Below are 21,785 nucleotides of genomic sequence, written 5' to 3'. Positions count from 1 at the left end.
GCAAAAAACCCCAAGGACCTCAAACCTCAAGATGGCTCAAGAGTAATCTCTAAAGATTCCCTTGAAGTTTTGTTTCTAGGAAACAAAGAAGAAGAAAAATCGACTTTTGTAGGATAGTGCTGTTTTATTTATATCCAGCCACATTTTTTCTGTTAAATTCTGAGATATACTGTACAGTTTTCTTTGTAGAGTCAAGAACATTCTGTTATTTTTCTTTAGGTTTTCAGATATTTGATTTTATAATTAGTGGAAAACTCTTTTGTATTGACCCTATAATGATGAGAAATGCTTAATCTGATGATTTCTTTTGTGTTTTTGTAGGGAGATAGCATTCATAAAACTGCTATTTATGAATAAATTTAATTCTAAAATTCTTTCCTGTAGCTCCATAGGGATATATCATCCATATTGTCATATTTAACATGAATTCTTCAGAACTCTAAGCATACTGGTTTTCAGCTGGAAACAACACTAAATAGTCATTCTTCCAGTTAAGAAAGAATATGCTGATACTGTCAGTGAAAAAATACTGGTGCATTGGCCAGGTTCCATGATGGTTTCTCCAGTAGAGGCTTTTCCGACAAGACGTATACTCCGCATATAAACAAAGTGACTCTGAGTGTACTGCTCGCGTTCCAGCTCTGCACAGATCGCTCTCGGGCTTCCTGGGGAAATGGAGAAGGTTTTCTGGTGGCAGTGTGCTGTTCTTCACTCTTGTGTACTCCAGCGAATTTCATACCTCGTTTTTCACTGATGTAGTCCTGCTGCTTGTAAAAGTGATGCGAACTGTGTGCAGACAAGGCTGAGGTTAGAATGAAGAAAAGAAGTGATGAAAATGCCAGAGCCCGATACTAACAGCTACTGGGATCAAGGCTGAGCTTTGGGGACTATGTAGTTCACTAGCATAGATGCAGCCTGAAAGGCTATCCTGTCCTTTTAAGTCACTCTTATCATTTCTTCACAGTTAATCACGCTTCTGGAAGCCTCAGGGAGGTTTTCTTCTTCTCTGTGGCTCAAAGAAACTTCTTTGGGTGGTTGCCTAAGTCATAGCCTCTGTCCCATTAAAACCAGTGCTGTTGGCTTTTATTAGGGGCTCCAGTGCAGAGTGCATAACAGCTGTAAAGGTAGCGCATTTGCTATTAAGAAACCCATGTCGTGGGTTTTGTAATGCTTCAGCTGAAGTTTCCTAAAACAAAACTAACTCCATTTATTGCTTTTGGCCTGTTTAAACAACACTGATATAAATATAACTTGTGCAAAAGCTTGGATGTAGGCTAACTTATTTCTTAATATATTTGAAGACAAAAATCCAGCAGAATTTAAATTGCTCTTGTTTATACCTCCGCTGTCAAAATCAAATGCTTTTAGCCTTAGCAGGATGTATGCTGTCCTTAATTTCTAAACTTCCTTCCATTCGAAACCCAGTGTCTCAGCTTTTATCTGGGGAGGTGGGTAACCTGACCTTTCCGTGAGCCAGCCAAGTGCACGTCTTCTTCACGGCTTACACAAGGCATCTCAGTTATGCGTTTTGCCACAGTTTGGAGCTCTAAACTGAGCAGCTGTAGCCTGGCTGTTAGTTTGGACAAGTGCAGCACGCAGACTTTCTGTGGCATTGAAGTACCTGCTCTTCTGGCATTTTAGGAGGAATCTAACGTTCAATGGAAGACGCGTTAGCTGGTGAGATCTGCATTTCTGTGGTTCGTGGTTCTGCTTATATGTAGGTAGTTAAAAAAGAAGTGATAGTTTTATTTCCAGAGTTAGAAGAAGATTGGGTAGGGGATTCCTAACCTAATGCTGGATCTATAAAGGCTGCATTTAATAGCAGTGCTTTAAGGATACTTAAAACTGTTGCTAGGTGGAAAATGAAGTAGGGATTTAACATAAGCAATAGGAATTTAAAGTCTTTTCTCAGTCTTAAGTGTGTATTTTGTATTTCAACTTGTTCAAAACTGAATGTAATACAAATATTTTTAAGTAATTTAGGTATGCTTTCCATTTATTGGTTCATATTGCAACAGTGTTGATACCAAATTATATTGTGGGACTTTGTTTCTTATTCTACAAAAACAGTGATTGTTACAGAAAATACTGTGGACTAGCATGAGTGTCACATATCATAGAAGTTTTTAGAAGTACTGGAATCAAGTAATTATTTTATTCCCCAAAATTTATGAATTACTCAAATGTTACAAGTTAGTAACATGTTTTTGAATTTAATTTTTTCCCTTTAGCAAGCTTTTGGTTTTGGATCTTCAGAATACAAGTTTACAGCATGCATCCAACTTGTGTTTCATGGATGCTTCAGTCAGTTGATTTTTTTTGCCTTTCTGAATGACAGGAGTCTTGAACGAATGTTCTTAGAATTTTTATTCTGTGAAAGGAGTCTTTTATGTGGGAACCCTCCCATTAGAAACAAACATTCACCATTCAGAGAGATAGTATCCCGCTGCAAAAGAAAGATTGTGTTGGTTGTCAACACCGTTATTTTCACCTCAGTGATTTAGACAGCACAGGAAAAAAAAAAAGCCCTGATACCATGTGTATCTGTATTAATTGCAAAATTAATGGCTGTGGGTTTAATCTGTTTATTCAGGCAGTGATAACCAATCTGAGATACCTAATAGGATTACGAGAAATTATGTTAGTTAATTTCAGAAATGTTTATATTATAAATTCAGCTCAGAACCTGCCTTTGATAGGCTGCTCTGTGATGTTTTCAGCTTTGACTTGAGGTAGAACGATGGAAGCATTTCTAGAAAGTAAGGTGATATTAGAATTTTTTTGTTAGTGCATAATTTGTTTAGTTTTTATTTAAGATGCTTCATATTGACATAGTTTTCTAATGTTTAAGTATTCACTTTGGAAATAGTTATGTGTAAGAATGCATTAGTACACATTTTAATAATTCTGAAATAAGTAAATTACCAGTGAGATGTATCAAGTGCAAATGGAAAATACTTTGCCTACAGAAATCCAAACAACAATAAAAGACACAGAAATACAATTGGATGATAAAAGCACCTTTAATTGCTTCTTGTGGTTAATTTCAAGGGCTTTGGACAATTGTACCATAGTTAAATATTTTTGTCCTTCATTTCCCATGGACTTGGCACAACCGATCTTATGCATGTTTTCAGTTTTATTAAGATGTGTCCAGATCTTCTAGAAAGGCCATAGATCTGATGCTGTTGCTGTTGCTCCCCTCAATCACCATTTCAGTTTCTGTTTCCTCTGATATTTTGGAGTAAAGCACAGATACTGCCTACCTTCTGACTTAACATATTGCCACAGGCAGAAGTGATGTCCTCTGAGAGCATTTTTCTTTGTGGGGAGGGAAGAAATCTCAATCTAGAAGAACTATAGTTTTAATGCCTTTTAATATGTTACTGTTAAATTTGGGAAGGGTTTGATCTGAAGTTGTGCACCTGTATTTGCTTGTTCAGAATTGACTTGCAGAGCTCTGCAAAGAAATTGAGCAGATTATTTTAACCTGGGTATTTCCTTACGTAAGTGAAGTAGCTATTGAAGTATCGTAAATAAGTATGACCTTTTCTGAAAATTCTTGTAAGTGCTGGAAGTTTTGTGTGTGTGGTTTTTTTGTGTGTGTGGTTTTCTTGTTTGTTTGGTTTTTTTGTTTCCTCCTCCCAAACAAACTGCTCTTCTGAGTTTCCAGAAGCTTCGGACTGGAATTCAGAAGAGTTCAGATCGGAAACGTTGTTAGTCTTTGGGCCCTGATTCTGAAGGTAGCTATACTTAAAGCCATTAAACTACACGTTAGGGTATTTTTTACTACACTTTGTTTTTTAGAATATTTGTAGGTAATATGACCATTTCCTGCTACCTCCAGGTATTCGGCTGCCACCACTGGAGCTGTCTTGAGACTTCTGTAAATCACAGAAGGGCATAGTGTGCCAAACACCTAAGTTCATTTTCATGTACACAACCATCCTCGGCTGCATAAGAACATGCTAGAATTTGTAGGATAAAGACTTGATAGACCTTTTTAGAGATCTTTAAAACATATTTTTTTAATAGGTGAATAAATTAAACAAAAATAGTGTCAACAAAACATACAGTAAACTACTATGGCAGTAAAAGTCCAAGCTAAGAAACCAGTACAGTAACTAATTTGAACTTTGGTTAATGTGGCCAGAAAAGAATGCTTTTGCCATATTTGCTGAGAAGAGTTACATCCCAGTAATTAGTTTTGGTTTTCTGTCAGTGTAGGCACTTGACTTATAAAATTTTATTAACTTATTTATGGTGCCATACATTAAAGCACCATGAAATGGTTTTGTCATTATTTGTTATACATAATAGTGTCAATTTGAGAGAGAAAATGGACATTAGAAGTAGAATGTTCTTCTAGGTTTCATGCCTTCATAATATGCTGTTCTGTAACTGCCATGAAGTAGAAGGGATCAATTTAAATCACGTAGTTCTTGTCTACCTCATAGGTAAAGGATTTGTGAACGTAAAACCTCCTAAAGCTGTCAACAAACCAAATACGTGCATGGAACACAAGAGAGAAAGAGGTGCCAGCGTCAGGTGCTGGTTGTTTTGAAGATGGTGAAATGCTTTAAAAAAGATAACAGGGAAAAACTAAAATGTATTTTAAATTCCTGTATGCAGAGATACAGCTAGAACTGTGTCTGTAACTAGGATTTCTGTTTGCTTCCAAACAAAACAAAACTTAGATTTTCATTTTTTTTGTGCAAAAGAAACAGCCAAACCCCCCAAACCCAAAACGCCTTTTGAACATCAAGAGGAAAAAATAGTCTTCTTTTCTCTGTGCGCTTGTGTGATTTAACAAGATTTAGATAGACCTCGAGAATATAGTTTTTGCAAAAGCTGTCAACTGTTTGGCCAGAGCATTTGGATAAACTCAATATAAATTCATAAACATTCTAGTCACACAAATATGAAATAACTTTAATCTAAGTTTTGTGCAGAGAGTCGGTGTTTAACGTGCTCACTTTTGCAAAAACATTTTCTTTTTATACAGAGAAAGAAATCTTTTTAAATATTATGTATTTTAAAGAGCATAGTTGCTTTCTTCATGTTTTTCACAAGTCGTGTGACAAGTCTGAAAATGGTAGTTTTACATTTGCATTTTGTTTGACTTGCAGACCCTTGCAGACTGCATTCATCCATGTTTGATCTCTCTCATGTGATCAGAGGTTAAAGAACTGTAAGCATGTTGGGTGTCACAAACAAAACAAAATGCCAGTATTTGCATGGTTTGAAAATGCACTACATTTTTTAAAAAGCGAAACAGAATTGCTCTTGTTCCATTACTGTTGGCCACCACAATTAATGGAACTTACAGCTTCTTGTCTGATGATAGAATAAGGTTGGTAATATAATATTATATTTCTCAGTAATAGCTACAATAACAAAATTGATGGAGTCATGAAAGTAACGGTTTTCTGGTTATACTGGGCAGTAAATTTTATCACTTTTTACGTCAGCGTGGGAGGACCAGAGAGAAACAGTCTGCAAAGCAGCACTTGTTGGTTACGGTGCGTCACAAGCTGTCTGTTGGTTAAGTGTGCTGTGTTGGGGTAATACGTTTGCTGTTTTACTGGGAGGCAAAAATAAATCAGTTGTGTGTAGAAGCCATGCAGTAGTCCTCTCAGTCTTGTCATTGATGAGTGTCCAGCTTTGAGCACTTTCTGTAGAGAAAAGTTCAGGAGCTACTTGATAACCTTCAGGTAGATAATAATTACTGTAAGGAGAAAGTGAGCACATGTCCTTTATGTCTACTGGTAGTGGGACAAAACATGGATCTGAAGAGCGACCACCTCACCTTAAGCATTGTGATAAAAGGGGACTTTGACAGAGGAGGGGTCCGATCAAATCGAAGGACCTCTTTTAAATGTCACTGGAAGCAAATGGACACGGGTGGTGTTGACTGGCATAACTAGCAGGAAAAAAGCAGCAAAGGTGGTAAGAAGAGGTGGATGTGACTGAATACAGAGGAACTAATTTCAGAATGATCTTGCAGAAAAGGGAAAGCTTGAGAGGCCAAAAAAGAAAGTTTAGTGATTGCATGGATGATGGCACATGGAATTTGAAGACAGGAGGGCAATAAGAGCATGTTGTTTGGGAAAGTAAGACACCTCATAGAATTGCAAAGCCTAGTGTCAAGCGAGACCTGTGGTTGTAGTCTGACATCCTTGTAAGATGTCACTTACTTAAACCCGGTTGTGTCTGTTTTCAGCCCAGTCGTTGAACGGCAGCAGTGTTAATGTACAGCCTCCGGAGGGTGCCTCACAACTGTCGTCCACATGCACAGCTTTTTCCCGTGCTCTGTGGTGCTCACAAAGCAGGGTGACTTATTTCTGGTTTGAGTTTGTCTGTCATCAAGGAACAACTGCTTGTTCTGTTACACCATTTTCTGCTGGATTAAAGTCTTTAAAAACTGGCACATTTCCCCTGTCGGAGATGCTTACATACCTACTACAGTCAAGACACCTCTCAGTTCTCACTTTATTGAACTAAAGTTAAGCATTTCTGTTCTAAATCTCTTCCTCCAGTCAGGCTGGAATAGTTTTATAGCTCTCTCCTGCATGCTCTGTGCTTTGTCTGTGTCTTTAAAAACATTGAACAGATACTGCATTATTGTGTAATCAGTGATTTATGCAGGAGAGCCCCTTTTGCCGTCTCCTGTTTTTGCCACCTCCCCCTTCTGAAAACTCCCAGAAAACATTTGGTTTTAGTGCCCCTTCTTATTTTTTCCAAGCTGTTGCCCTTGGGAATGCAGAACTCCATTCCATACACAGGATCTGTGCTTCTTGTGTCTAGAATACCTCCTATTTCTGAAACACCTAAAATATGTACATGAACATGACCACATTTTGCTTCACTGCTAAAGCCATGCTTAGTAGTTGTAAGGTAAGACACCAAACTGCCAAGTAACAATCCCGGAGTCACTTGGGTTGGAAGGGACCATGCCAGTGGTTTAGTCCAGCTCTGCCCAAAGCAACGCTGATGTGTTTTATTTTCCTAGTTATTTTGTTTTCTTACTATGTGAACAGTATAGTTGTCAAAGTTTGCCCTAACCCCGTTTTAAGCCTTAACCCCAGTACAGGTAGCAGTGGCCCCACACGGAAGGGAAGGGAAGAAAACCGCTAATTTTAACTATGTGCTTTTATAGAAGGAGTTGGTTGCATTTGAAGTCTTCGGAAAAAGGAGATGCATTAAAATCTGAGGAAGTAATCTCAGAAGGTACTAATTTTCAGTTTGTTTTTGGATAGCAAAATCATTAATTTTGAATGTTTTCATGTTAGAGAAGGTCCGCAAACACCTTTTCCAGTATAATCTGCTAAAGCTAATGACAAAGGCACAATTCATTACAAAGTCTTGTGACTGTTCAGAAGAGCTTTTATGTAGTAAGTGTATTAATCCTGTGAGAACTAAATGGAATAAATACTTTCATTTTTACAACAAGATAATTAATTACAACAGTATAATACATATGGCTATGCTCTGTTTACTTGAACACAACCTTGTATAACTGTATCTGTGTTAATTTGGCTTGCACTAATTCCCAGATGACATGAACTAAACAAAAACAATGATAGAAAATAATTGTTTCTAGCAGGATTTAGTCTAGCAGAACTATAGCGATTCATTAGTGAGGCTGTGAAAAAGCTTGCATGGATAAATAAGCATTTAAAGCATTTATATTTGAGGTAGGAAAAAGTAAGTGATACTGAGGCAAGTTGTAGATGTTGAAATGTCTGTTATGAAGTTAACGTTGATTTAATAGTTTGTGTAGTCTATTGTTTTACTTCTTTCAGCTTCCAGACGTGTGCCTGCCCTGTTCTCTGCAGCCTGCTGTATTCCACTGATCCCTCTGGCTTTACACTCCTGAGTCATTGAACAGATTTCAGTTCTAAGGCTAAACCATGCAGGCTCCTTCGCTCTCTAATTTAAATGCGTCTGAAGGAAAGACACAATATTTTCAGCTTTGACTTCTTGGCAGTTCTTGTTATTGTGCTGCATGCTTTTCATTAAGCTGCATAACACTTTTGATGTCTTGGGACTATAGATTCTTTCTTGGACTTCACAGTTTTATTAAGCATACCAGCATTTCCATTGAGATAGATGAATGCTTTACAGCAGCTTTTGAGGGCTTCAGTTAATTTCAGCAGGCAACTTACTGGTTTGTTTGTTTTGTGTCTGTTAGCCTGTTTAAATCATGACTATTGGAATAAACTGAGTTGCGAGAGCTAGTAGAAAATGAATGGAAATGTCATAAGCCAAATAGACTATTAAGAAGTGATTAAAAAATGGCAATGCATGTTGTTAGATCATATTAAGAAAATGTTATTTCTTAAATGAAGAAATAGCAAATTGAGAGATTAAGACATTTCCTGTAGTTTGTCAGGAGATCTGTCACATTCTTTAAGACTAGGCCCATGCCCTTTACTCTAAGACTCTGCTGTTCCGTAAGTAATGCAGCTTGGAATATGTTTTTGCTGGTTCTCCTAACAAGTTTGCAGATCAGTTTTTGCATACTGATGTATAGCCCTAGAAATAATTAAAGAAATAAAACTTACTAGATCTGAATGTTCAGTAGTCAAAGAAGCAGTGTCCAAAAGAGTTAATTGGTGGTTCGTGTTCAGCTCTGCATTATGAGTGCTCTGTAGAAGTGAATGCATGTACTGAAGTTCATTTCGAGCAGTTGAGAATCTTATGCGTACTTTGTTGCTTGCTGTAATGTACAGGATTTTGAGGATTTCCTTAAATGGAAATTTTATAAGTTCATGTACAGTTGTATGTTTATTCTGTCACTAACTTCTTTGCTTTCTGGTACATTTTTAATCGTTCTAGTTTGTACGAACAGCTGTGTTTTTCACTTAGTGAGGTTTACCTTTTTGTAGAGGAGTAGCAGAAGATTCAGTCATTTCTAATAGGCTTGCTTGTAGGTCATACTGTTGTATTTTGTGGAACTTAAAAGATGCTCTAGCATTTACTGGCTTATATAGGAGTGAATTTTCCTTTTGTCTGTAGTAATTTCATCTATTAATTTATGAAGATTTACATGCATGTCTGCTGACCTTCTTTCGGAGAATACAGCAGAGAATGTACTGTTACACTAGCTCATCAAGAGAAATACATGGAAAGATCTAGAGATTGAAAGACATTGCATTATAGATGACATGTGGATGTTCAAACCAAATGGTATTATGAAGTAAAACACTAGAATTTTATAGAAACTATTTTTTTTACTAGGCAAAGCATTTGGTTTTTTAGTTATTTGTTTGGAATACTAGTTATTTCTCCTGGAAAAGTATTTTAAATGTATGCTAAGTGCTTTAATTTTCTAGAGAGTACAGGTAATAATTTCACAAATAGATAAATCCTTCTGACCAGTTATATAATCACAAAAACTAATACATTTTCTTAATGTTTGCAGTGTTTCCATTTCTAGACTTCTTGGCTGTACTGCCACGGCAAGTATCTCATTTGATGGATACTCCTTCTGTCATAGTTGGACATGTTGAACATGAGTATCTGTCGCTAAAACATGTTATGCAAATTTTTGCCTTCGACTCAACAAGTGACTAGCTCAGTCGGTTACAAGTTATCCCAGGTAAACTGCACCTTGTATGTAATTTTGCGATTTACACTCAGTTCTGGGTTGCCCTCAGTACATTCCATGGATAGCTGGAAGCTCACCTGGCCGTGTCTGTGCTGCACCGCAGTCATGGCTCTCCCTGGAGAGGTGAGGTAGCCCGAGATGTTTACATCCTTCAGTCGTTGGTACAGCCACTGAAATTAAGTAGCCTTGCAGTTGATGCTTTCACTGTGTCAGTGGAATCATACTGACCTGGGTTTTGCTGAATTTTAGTTCTCTTTTTCCTTTTAAAATGTCTCCCAGCATCATTTAAACTGGGATCCTGACACAGTCTTTGTGATTCCAGTAACCTTGCTAAGAATAGCTGGCTAGTAGCAATACGTTCTTAAAAGAAGTATTGGCATGATATAATACTTATATAGCATCACACACATGACCTACTATGATGGGAAGTTGTAAAATCATGTTAACCCTTTATAAAAATACTATATGGATTTCCTTTAGCTTCCCATCATCCTCCTCGTGGGAAAAATGGGCTTGTTAAGGATGCCTGCCACTAGAACCCTTTTGAAGGTTTTCTTGTAATTGGTGTAGTTAGATATTTTCATTAAAAGATACCTTTTAAAATTTGGAAGTTGCGTTCTAAAATGAGTAATGGCTTCTTTGACTTAATTTTGTAAACTCATTACGCAGTCCTTTTCTTTACTCAGCAAATTTAGCTATGGTAATTGGTCTTTACCAAATAGGTGTTGTACCGCACTGGAAACTTGCATTCTCATTGCAGCTTAGGAAAAATATGTGAGACTAGGGGTAACTAAGAGGATTGCTGCTGCTCTGGGCAGAGAGATTGGGTTTACTTTCCCAAGTTACAGGGGGAAGTAGTCTAGACAAGGAAGGAGCTGAATTACTTCCCTTCTGAAACAATGCTGTGTCCAGAATTTGATTTTATCCCTATGTAGTTACAGGCTTTCCTTTTCTCAGACTGGATTCCTGCATTTAGCCCTCCAAGAAAAATCCATCAATTTATTTCCAGTTCATAGTTTTTCTCCATTTTTGGCATATTTTTAAAACAAATGTGTCCTTGATTCATCCATTTATTCATGTATGAGAGAGTCTTTTTGTATTTTCCTCTACAAAGTGAATTTTTAATTTGGAGGTAGAATTACTGCGCTGTAATACCTGTTTCTTTATAGCACTATAGAATTCTCTGTTCTTATTAACTCTTTGTTAAGCATCTTTCTGAATTCTTATACTTCCTGTAACTGCAGTTTGAAATGCCATATTGTTCTGGTGGAGTCATCCTGCTGTACTCTGCTGACAGGAGTAATACAAAAATATTACCACAACAGTTTTGTGATGTTCCAATACAGTTTTGTGGCTGATACCTTAGTACATCATGCTACCTTCTCTGTTGTGTCTTAGGGCATTTCTTTGTGTATGTTACATTTACGTTTTTGTTTAAATACAGATATATTTCCTGGATTTTATTTTTCATTTACATACAGATATATATACTGGATTTTGGTTTTGTTTGAAATCCTAGAGTCTTGGATATCCAATTAAATTATAGCTGATACAGTCATTCTCCCATTTACAAAACGTCCTCGTCATCAGGGAACGTTCAGCACACACAGTAGAGTGAGTGACAGAACCTTCACCAAAGCTAAGTGGCAAAAGCATAGATTGAAGGGTTTCTGCTACAGGTATGCAAACAAGAACCTGAATTTGTATTATTCGAAGAGCAATGTAAAAGAAGTGAACAAAGTTCCTTAGCACATGACACAAAGATACTTCGAACACAAGTGCACCAGCAGCGGTAACTACTGTTAGTAGTTCTGTTCTCTGCTTGGTTTTTTTTCTGTGAAATCATTATGTAGAGGACAGAAACCAGTGCTGTGATCGGGTTCCCTTCAGGTAGCTGCTGAAAGCAGGTCAGAATGGTGAAACCTCTGAATTGATCAAGCATTCTTCCAGTGTGGTACGTTCCTTTAAATTTCTTTCATTGCTGAGCTTCAGGGCTTAAAATCGAGAACATTTAATCAAGTGTTGTTTTTACTGGATGTGACTGGGATTAATTTTGTTCCAATAATCAGTACGAATAATTACCAAAATACCTTGTGCAGCACATTTGCCTCCTTTGGTTTATGTGGAAAATCTGGTAGCATCTTTGATGCACCGGATTATCTTTTATGTGAAGATCCAAAAGGCAAGAATCGTTAATCATAAAGACTGTACGCTTGTCAGATCTTCCTTAACTCTCATGTTGTTCCTTGACATAATTATACTTAAATTTGTTTTATCAGATTGGCATCTACTCTTCATCTTGTAACATCAATGGCAGTTCTGGTATTTGCTTCACCTGGTATGAAGCTGTCACAGATGGAACGATATACACGGTTATGATTTAGCAACAATTTAAGTTTCATTTAACTGAATCACTGAAGGTGATTTTTGCAATGCTCAATGAGGAACCAATTTTCATATTTAAGGTGATTCAGAAATATACATAATAAAACATTAACTTGCCTACAGATGACAGAATGACAAGAGTTAATCCAACTTACATTAAGGTATCCTAAAAATATGTATGCGTGTGTGTGTGTGTGCGTGTGTGTGTGTGTGTGTGTGTGAACACAAGGAATGCAAATAAAAGATATTTGGTACCAAAAGTACCAAATCTATTCCTACTTTTGTATAAGCAGATGCATGTAAGTAAAGGGCAAATGCATATAAGCAGAGTGATGAATAAATAACCCAGCTTATAGGTAAAATTTCCCTCTTCTCAAGTTTTAGAGCAAATACTGCCAATGCATCTGCATTCCTCAACGGGCAAGAATTGAGCTTTGAGAAGGGCTGGCTTCGCCCTGGCCTTTTGTCAACTCTGTCAGCAGATGGCCTGGAGGAGCTGGGGCCTGAGAGGACTCCCAGCTCAGGGAGATAACGGCCACAAGCTCACTGTGATCCAGGAGGCTTCAAAGAGTCTCCCTTTTGGGTCGCATATTTCTAGGATCTTGAGATAATTGACTTTTGTCAGAACTATAGTGGCTGCAATTCTCCTCAGGTGGTCTTGGCAGCTTTCAGGGTGGGCTTGTAATCGGGGCAGGAGGGATCTCAGGTGTGTTTTGCAGGCAGTGTTCCCAGTGCGATTTGGGGGTAGCTCATCATCTTAGCTGGCTGCACTTGGTACCTGATCGTTTCAGCTCGCTGCCTCAGTAAGCAAGATCAGACAATGTGGTATTGTTTTTAGCTTATAACTGCTGCTGCTGATACAGAACTGTGGCACCTGCAGGGAGAACAGTGATAGCTGATGTGGCATCTAAAATCAGCCTAACAAGGGGTTTGCACCACCACAGACACTGAAACCATAGTGAAAATTCTTACCATTACTACCATAAATTACTATTTTTAACGATTGTTTTTCACAGTGAAACAGTTCTTTGAATTTAGGCGTTCCTATTCTCTGCAGTATCTGGGTAACTGGACAAGACGGGAACAGACATCCCTCTTTCTCCCGTATCCTTGCAGGGTTTCTTTGTCACACGTAATCTGGCCTTCGGAGTGAGAGCAAAGTAAGGAAGATGATGTCTGTTACAAAATGTGTTTCTGAGGGTCTTAAAGCCAGAAATGCAATTTGTGTTTGTGATAACTGTTAAAAGTTGTGTGACCAAGGAGCAAACTGCAGCAGATCATGAGCTAAATGCAGGGGTTGTGGATGTGGAAGACCAGTGCCCTCAGGCTAGAAAGGGATGTTTCAAGGCTGAGGCTCTGAAACATTGAAATCGTCTATGTCTGTTGTTGCAGTTTTGCAGTTATTTACATTATGAATGCTATATTTTAATGCAACTACAGGTTGTATAGTCTTACGAATTTTAAAAAGTGTCTAATGCAAAAAAAAGAAGGTATGAGAAATCAAGATCGTGAGCCTCTGCTGTGATGGGTACCTAACTTTATATACGTGTTATTTTTAACATCCTTGTTTTCCACAGCTATATGTGTATTCTCATATTTTTTCTCATATTCTCATACATTTTTGTTAAACTTTTCTCTTATTCTCACTGTTTCATAACAGAGTTGGTTTATTCTTAACAATGAAAAAATAGTTAATTTCTACTTTATATAAATGCAAAAAATGCCCCTCAAACTTAATTTTGATCCATCTTGATCAAAATACTCAAATGTTGGAATCTGATTGGACATTCTTGTGCTCTGTTTAACCACTGGATATTTCTCCATTGCAGAGTTAACTCCAAGTTGAACGTGTTTTAATTTAATTTTGTTCTGTCAGTGCATGGGAACTCCTGCTTTGATTTTGGATGTGCTTTGTATCAGTTTTTGTGGGTGAGGTTAAAGCTTGGGTTCTGCTTTCACTCAGGCAGTGACTTGTTCATTTTGCTGTGAGAATTGTGCGGTTCTTTTTCTAGAACGCTCTTTTCTTCCAAAGTCAACTCATAAATATTCCCTTTTGACCATTTCTTTCTTATGTGCTGGAATTTATTTGGTAATTTATATATACATTTATTTAGCTTTTGAACTTAACATTCCATGTGCTATGCTGTATTTATATTCAGTATTTTAAAAGGTCTTGAATGCAGATTTTGCATAGAGAGTCCTCCTGCTGGTGTGCAGCTCAAGTCAGGATTCTGGTAAACTACTGCTATGGCAGGTTTTAGGAGAAGGATTTGTGAAGTGTGTGTGAAAGTGGCGTATTTCTGAAAACATCTGAAGGAGATTGGCAAAGGAGAGGATTCATTAGATGGGATTTCGTTGCAGGAAAATAATAAAAAGCTGAAAATAGTTCAACAGCAAGCATGGTGGTGTCATGTTAACCTCTATACAGCCTATCCACATATCTGTTACACTGTGATATAAAGGTTTAGATTTATGAGTCAGCCCTTACTTCCCTAATTCCTTCTCCTAGCCTTCACGATGATAGTTTTCCTCTAAAAGCAGTAAAATCTTGAGTCTGCAGCATGCCACAGCAAGGCAGATGGCATGTTGTATCAAACAGCTTTTGAGATCTAGTTTTCAACAAGCTGATCGGATACTCACTGTCCATCTACCAGATTTATAATTAAACCCTCTGGCAGATATTCTGAAATCAGAATATAGTGTCATGAACTATAGCAATGGGTGAAGGTCTCCTAAAATAACAGGGGGAAGCAATGAGGCTCCTTCCTGAGTAAACATGTAGATGGTGGATCTCTTCAGAGTTTTGGCAATACACACTTCTGATTCAGCTCTCCTTAATATCAGTGAACGTGTCTATGTTCAGCCAAAGGGGGGACCTCATTAATAAATTAATTAATAAATATTTAAAGGGTGAGTGTCACGAGGATGGAGCCAGGCTCTTCTCGGTGACAAACAATGATAAGACAAGGGGTAATGGACACAAGCTGGAACACAGGAGGTTCCACTGAAATTTGAGAAGAAATTTCTTCTCAGTGAGGGTGACAGAGTCCTGGACCAGGCTGCCCAGAGAGGTTGTGGAGTCTCCTTCTCTGCAGACATTCAAAACCCGCCTGGACGCCTTCCTGTGCAACCTCATCTGGGTGTTCCTGCTCCGGCAGGGGGATTGGACTGGATGAGCTTTTGAGGTCCCTTCCAATCCCTAACGGTCTTGGGATTCTGTGATTCTGTGAAACCTTGCATAACACTAGGTGCCCTTTGTAGCTGAGGTATCCATTTGGTACTGTGGTGGCCTCAAGGTCATTTGTTAGGGCACTGCTATCAAAGCCTATTAATTCAGGTGCAGAAGAAATGTTTACTGACTGGGATTAAGCTACAATATCACACTAATTCTGACACAGTTATTCTGAATGCATTGCTAATCATCCTCTGTCTGCGTGAGGAGGTAGTCCCAGCTCTTTGCCAGTTGCCCTGAAATGGAAAGGAGTTGGGAAATCAGCATCAAGTTGGATACATTTCCTTCTGAGGTCTGCTACTGTTTTGCAGAGTCAAAGTTGCTGTTACAGTGCTGCTATCTGCATCTTTTTTTCTGGTGAGTGTACAGCCAGAAGCAAACCCAACAGATCTGTCTACTGTGGACAGGTCTGTGATTTATTTGTTTTTATCAGCTGTAGCCAGTACCAGCCAAACTGCATTCAGAGCAGGAAATGGTTGATTAACTGTGTTGACAGTAAATGGTGATTCAGGGATGAGCAGCCAAGTTCTTCTTTTGTATGCCGCAAAATATTTCCGTGAATGACTCAGTGAAGTGGTAAAAGCCCTGGGATACACTGCCAGAAACCTGAGCAGCCGTGTAGATGTAGTTACACTGGACAGTGTGTGGCTGTACACTGGGGATGATGGGAGGGAGGCAGGCAGGCATGGCAGCCTCAAGTGTGGTGAATTCATGGTGATACTTTAAGTTCCTCCCGTGTATTATGTCAGTGCTTGTGTATATTGTTTACCATCAGGATCTTCTGAATCCAACCACGAGGTTTAAAAGAATTTTCAAGTTCATACTTATGGGTAGGAACTTCTGAGAAATATAAGGACTATTATGTAGTTGTTAATTTGAAGTTAATGTATTAATCAATCATTCATGTTGATCTTCTTTAACTCAACTTTAAAATCTGAATGTATGTTTCTCTGTGCCTACATTTTACCCTGCGAGAGTGTGTATCTGCAGCTTTTGTGATTAAAAAAAATAAAATTCTTTCCCATCCCTGTACATCTCAGCTGTCTTGATAAGTATGGACTTTACTTGGTCAGATTTGTTTCAAGTCAGAAGTTGTGTGGGCAGGTTGTGTCTCTAACTATAGAGTACTTTTATTTTTTTTTCTATGATTTCATTTTACTGATAGTGTAATTGCAAAAGATTTAAAAAAAAGAGTGCACAGTTGAGAGTCTGGTCTTCCAAACTGAGCCCTTTTTCCATTTCCTAAAGCAAGAATTAACTTTAGGAGTAAGTGGTCGTTGTTAAAACCACTCCGTATCTTTCTGTCTGCTGAATTCCACTATGCTGGACAGTTCATGAGTCAGGATTTTGTGGTATGTAAGTGTAATTTAATTCAATTATATCTCAACATGACTGCTGTCTTCTTGAAAAGTTCTCTCCAGAGGTTTCATAACTCTATTCCACAAAAAAATCTCAGCCTCAACAGAAATATCTGTGTGTTATCGTTCCGTAGTGATCTGTTTCCAGCAAAATTCTGTTCTACAGATGATTTCTACCTTTTTCTTTTTTCCTCTGTACTGTAGAAACTATTGTTCTTTTCACCTGGCCCATTGTGATGGCTTGCTGCTGCTCCACCAGAGAAGATCACCTTCTCCAGTGTCTTGCTATTACCATGACCAAATTAAACTCAGAGCAGGTATTCTCAAACTGGCTGTGAGGTTTGCTGTTTCTGTTGAAACCTGAAAAAGATCTTGTGCCGCAGCGTGTGTCTCTAATACTACTTGGTCTAATCAAAGATTGTTTCCCATACAGACCCTAAGTTGGCTAAATTCACCTTCTTTTCTTCAAGTCGTCACCTGGGAATCTTCCTTTGCTCGGCGTATTATCTTCTGCTTACTGATGCTCGGGTCATACTGAACCCTGATTTTACTTAGTGCAAGTACCCAGAGCTCCCCTGCTAGTAATTTACAATGTGTACTGATACACAGTTTTAGGAGGTAACTCATATTGCTGGATTTAGGGATATGGAGAGAGAGCAGGTGCATCTTCTGATTCTTTGATTACTTGACTCATAAGTAAATTTGAAGAAGTGGGATCTATTAATTTCAGTGGTTTCTACAGTGAAACTATACTTGACCTCGATCCTGTTCTGTGGCAAGCTTCCCACTGAGTTTAATATCAGGCCCTTTGATACCGGAGTGAGTTGTTTGCAGTCGAAATTGATAACAGTGAATTCAGGATCATTAAAAGAGAGAGAGGAGTGTTTTTAATTATACAGAAGAGGAACAGGAAATTAACAAAAGCGTGTTATTTGGTTATTATGGTACTGAGATATGTCGCATCCAAGGGACAGCAGAACAATGCTGTCCCAGCTATGCTGATCTGTATCTGAAGCTGGTGTTCCGTTAAGCTGTCATTCATTACATACGTTCTGTTTGGAGGAAGTTTTATGGTATTTTTCCTCTTTTTAGAACAGAACACTTCTGTGTTATCTGTATTGACAGTTGTTCACCTGTGTCTCTTTTTTGATTTTTTGCAAGGGCTGCTTTTATGTCCTCACTGTCAACATGATCTATGTGTTCTCTTAAAGCATATGAACAGCTTGGATAATGTCTGTAGCATGGCTTATTTAAAAAAGGCTTCTATAGTGATCCACGTATTGCATTACCTTTTAATACCGGCTGAGAAGAATAATTCCCTAAGATTTTTGTGTGATTTTAGTCACAGTATAATTTTGTGAAGCAAAATCTGTTATCAGAAAAGTGACTGAGTTATAAGATGTTACCACAGGTTGAATTCGTCTTACAGCTATTGAAATCTGTTGTCTGCTGTAGAACACAGTTTGTCATAACGCCAGGATCTTCCCCCAGTAGCCTTCTAGAGAGTGAGCACTTTCTGGGGACTGCAATTTTCACTTCACTGCTTTCAGACTGCTGTTTTTTGAATGTATACGGAGAATACTTCTTTCCCCTCAAAGTAAGTGTAGAAAGAAAAGCAGCCTGCCAGTAAAACTAAGACACAAAGCTGGTTATCTCATTCGTTAATTCATAAAACTTTGTTGAAGTAAATTTTCATCTTTTTGGAAGGTTTAGTCTTCTGAGATTGTGCTGATCTAAAAAAATGGTGGCTTTTCAGAGGGTGTACTCCAGTGTGCATGGCACATTCCTACAAGTATCAAATCTAAGAGCTACTGTGTTTGAGTTGGGATGAATTGAATTCTGTCACTGTCCTTACTTGGTAGCAGTTCACGTGGATGGCAATGTGGTTTTATCAGAGTGCAACTTGCATGGTTGGCAGCTGTAATTTTATGCACAATTAGCACTTCTGGTGTTGATGTGATTGCAGTCTGGGCTGTATTTATTTTCCTTCTGTCTTTGTATGGATTCCACTTACTTTGCTCAAACTCAATCCTGAATTTCTGCTTAGAGAAAATTGATGGCAGCAGCCTAACATTTATATCATGTTGTGTATTAATAAATTATCTGCGTACATGATGAAATAAAATTTAATATATGAGCACCCTTTAATTTTAGCTTTTATTGCTAGGACATATCACGTCACATAACGACTGTGTTTAGTAGAACATACAAATGTAGAAGAATGCTATGAATGATTACAGATGATTAACACTAGCCTTCTAGCTCTATTTTTTATGGTTTTATTTATAAAAGTTTCTTTGCATTTTTCTTTAAAGTGAACTCCCTGCTTTTCGTATTAAAAAACTACTATATCGACCTCTTGCTGATGTAGCGAACACAAACATAATGCGGTTCAGTAGAGGAAAAAACCAGAAAAAAATTTGTCAGGACTGTCTTGAAACTTTTTTGTATGCACACACAAAAATGCACACGCTGTTTTTACATACTTGACATTTATTTTTTCATTACAGCTTTTATAGAGCCTATACATACACAAGATGTGTGGAAATTCTAAGTGTTATAGTAATAAAGGCTGAGTTAATGTGAAGCTGATCGAAGATTAAACCTTGTAGAAAGTCTTTTAAAAAATAAAAATAAGTAATTCATGAGACTGCTTTTTAGAGTTTATGACAAGCCTAGGCTGAGTAATTTGCTGAAGCAGGCATTCTGTATTTTTCTCCCATTCTTAAACAGATTATTCTTTTGTTAGAGAAGATGAGAGCTTTTTGTTCCCACATGTATCAGCAATGATTAAGTCAACTCATGAGTCCGTTTTTTTTCAAAGCTAGGCAGAGGTTATCTTGTTTTGATTAATAAAAGCAGTGCTTGCTATTTAAAAGATTATCTGCTTCAGCTGTTTATCAGAAGGGTAAGCAGGGCTATCAATTGCAGCTTTAGACAACTTGCAAATGAATAGTCAGGGTCCTCATTTTCTCCTACTAGTTTTAGTATTAACTTGATGTGGTAGAGCACAAAGAATAATACCATTTACTGCAGCAGCAGCAAATTTTGCTGAGCATTGTATCCTGCCCTCACTATAAAATTCTACTGTGATTTTGACCTGAAAGCAGCTCCATTCTGTGAGTTGAGCTAAGGACCTGGTCTTCCTTTGAAGCACAGAGAGATATGATCTGTCTTCTGAAGAACATAAACTGGCGACACAAAGCTTGTGTCTTGTGGATGGGCCTGGTTAGGGAGTTTTATAGCAGAAAGAAATGCAGATCAGTTCCTGGCATGAAAAATTACAAAAGTCTTAGATGTGAAAAAATAGTCCAGAAAAGTACTAGTAGAGTACAGGCAAATAAATAGAGAAAGAAAAAGAGTAAACTTTTGTGCAGAGTGGAAGGTGGTGAAGCTGAGAATGAGGATCCTGGATTTTCTGTGATAAAACACAGAAGACTGGAATGAGGAAAGATAAAGTCAGAATCTGGAGAAGTGAAATATGTCAGCAACCAAGACTTGCAAAGGTGTCAATTACATACGAAGGAAATATTTATAGGTGTAAAAATAGTCAACAGAAATAAGTTATATCTCCACTTCTTCAATATCCATACTTTAGCCATGAGCTGTAAGCCTCTATAACTGCTTGGCCTCTCTGCCTCTCCTTGGGTATCATTAAAGGCTTTCAAAATCCCTCCATTAGCTTTCTGCTAGACGTAATCAATGGGCAGTCAGTCTAGTGAAGTAAAATTCGAATGAGAGATTCCTAGTAGTTTCTGGCAGTCCAGAGATACACTGTGAAGCCACCTCCTTACCTCTGGTCACTTCAGTGTGTGAGCCTTGTTAGATGTGAGAGGTTGCAGTAAGTGGAGTCTGAAGTGTGATTATACTTAGGCAAGGCAGAGTGCAATAGGATCATGACCAGTGCTCTACCCTGTTGCAAATTCGGTGTCAACCTTTGCCACTTTTTGAGGTCTTTGAGCAAAGGTGAGGTTCTGAGACAATGTGGAATGTAGATCTGTTGAAACTGTGAGTGTGGGTGGATTTTGTAGCTGATATTGTAACGGAGAAGTTGAATTACTGAGAATGCACCCCTAAATCTCGTTGGCAAGCAGTGCATCGGACAGCAGCTCACCTTCACTTGTGTTATTTCTCTTTCATCAGTCACTGCTTGACTCAGCACTCCTCACAGTTACACGCCTTCCATTCCTCCTATATTGATAGATACGGGGTGTTTATAATTGTAGCCTTTTCTTACGAAACGTTTCAGAATTGTTCCACACAGGTTGAAGTAGAAAACAGAATTGGAATCTCTTGTAGAATCAGGGCAAACGAATGAAAGGAAGCCTAGAAGCTCCCTGTGCTTCACCTGCTGCCCAGAACAGGATCGACATGTCGACACGGTGTTCTTAACTGTCTTTTTTCCCCTGATCTTTCTTGCAGGAGTTTCAGTGACAGAGATTTCTTGATACCTGCAGATATTGTACAGCTCTACTTCACTATCCTTGAAGTTACACATGTTCCCCTCTGTGTAACCAAGATATTGCTTGCCGCAAATTAAGTCCATTACCTTTTTCCTCACAAGTCTAGACCCAGAAACAATAACTCTCTGGCTTTTTCAGAAGCCTTTTATGCATTAGAAAACTTCTCAACAGGTTCTTCTAGCCCAAAGGCTTTATTTAGGGCTGCTATAATTTATCTTTTGACTTTCAGTAGAATATATTAGGAAAAGGCAATTTTCTGTCTTTTTAACTTCCCACTGATTGATAATAGAGTTTGCAGAAAATGAATGTGACAAGGGAAACTTCATGTAGCATATTTTGTTTATTATAAGAGAATGAATTGTAATCAGTCATTATGAACTTGGATTTTCTGGAGAACAGAAAGGATATTTGCCACCTCTCTGAAATGAGAGTAAAAGAAAATGAAGTAAAAGATAGACCTTGAGGATACCTCCATTATGTGTGCAGAAAATCTCTAAAGATACTGAAGCAATGTCTGAAGCAATGCAAAAGAATAAACTTATTTTCCTGGGAAGGAAGAAGAGTACAGACTATACTACTGTGACTGTTTATACATTTAAGTAATTCTTTAAAAATTACTGTTCAGAGAACCCATTCTGAAGTTATCTGTTCAGAAGAGTCATACTCACGGTTTTGGAATCATTGTGTTGATGTTTCAGGCTTCTCACACAGTCTTGCAAAGCTTGGCTTCTTCC

The 21,785-nt window shown here is 38.0% G+C and overlaps 1 protein-coding gene across 2 annotated transcripts in view; it reads left to right on the top strand.

Annotated features, from left to right (window-relative positions):
• Nucleotides 1-21,785, top strand: part of PLCE1 (phospholipase C, epsilon 1) — a 121,407-nt gene that overhangs the window by 46,233 nt on the left and 53,389 nt on the right. The window lies entirely within an intron of this gene.

The sequence above is a fragment of the Mesitornis unicolor genome, unplaced genomic scaffold (genome assembly GCF_000695765.1).
Source record: "Mesitornis unicolor isolate BGI_N332 unplaced genomic scaffold, ASM69576v1 scaffold14708, whole genome shotgun sequence".
NCBI lineage: Eukaryota > Metazoa > Chordata > Aves > Mesitornithiformes > Mesitornithidae > Mesitornis > Mesitornis unicolor.
Note: the sequence above shows the minus strand (reverse complement) of the source record. Positions and strands in the feature narration are given on the sequence as shown.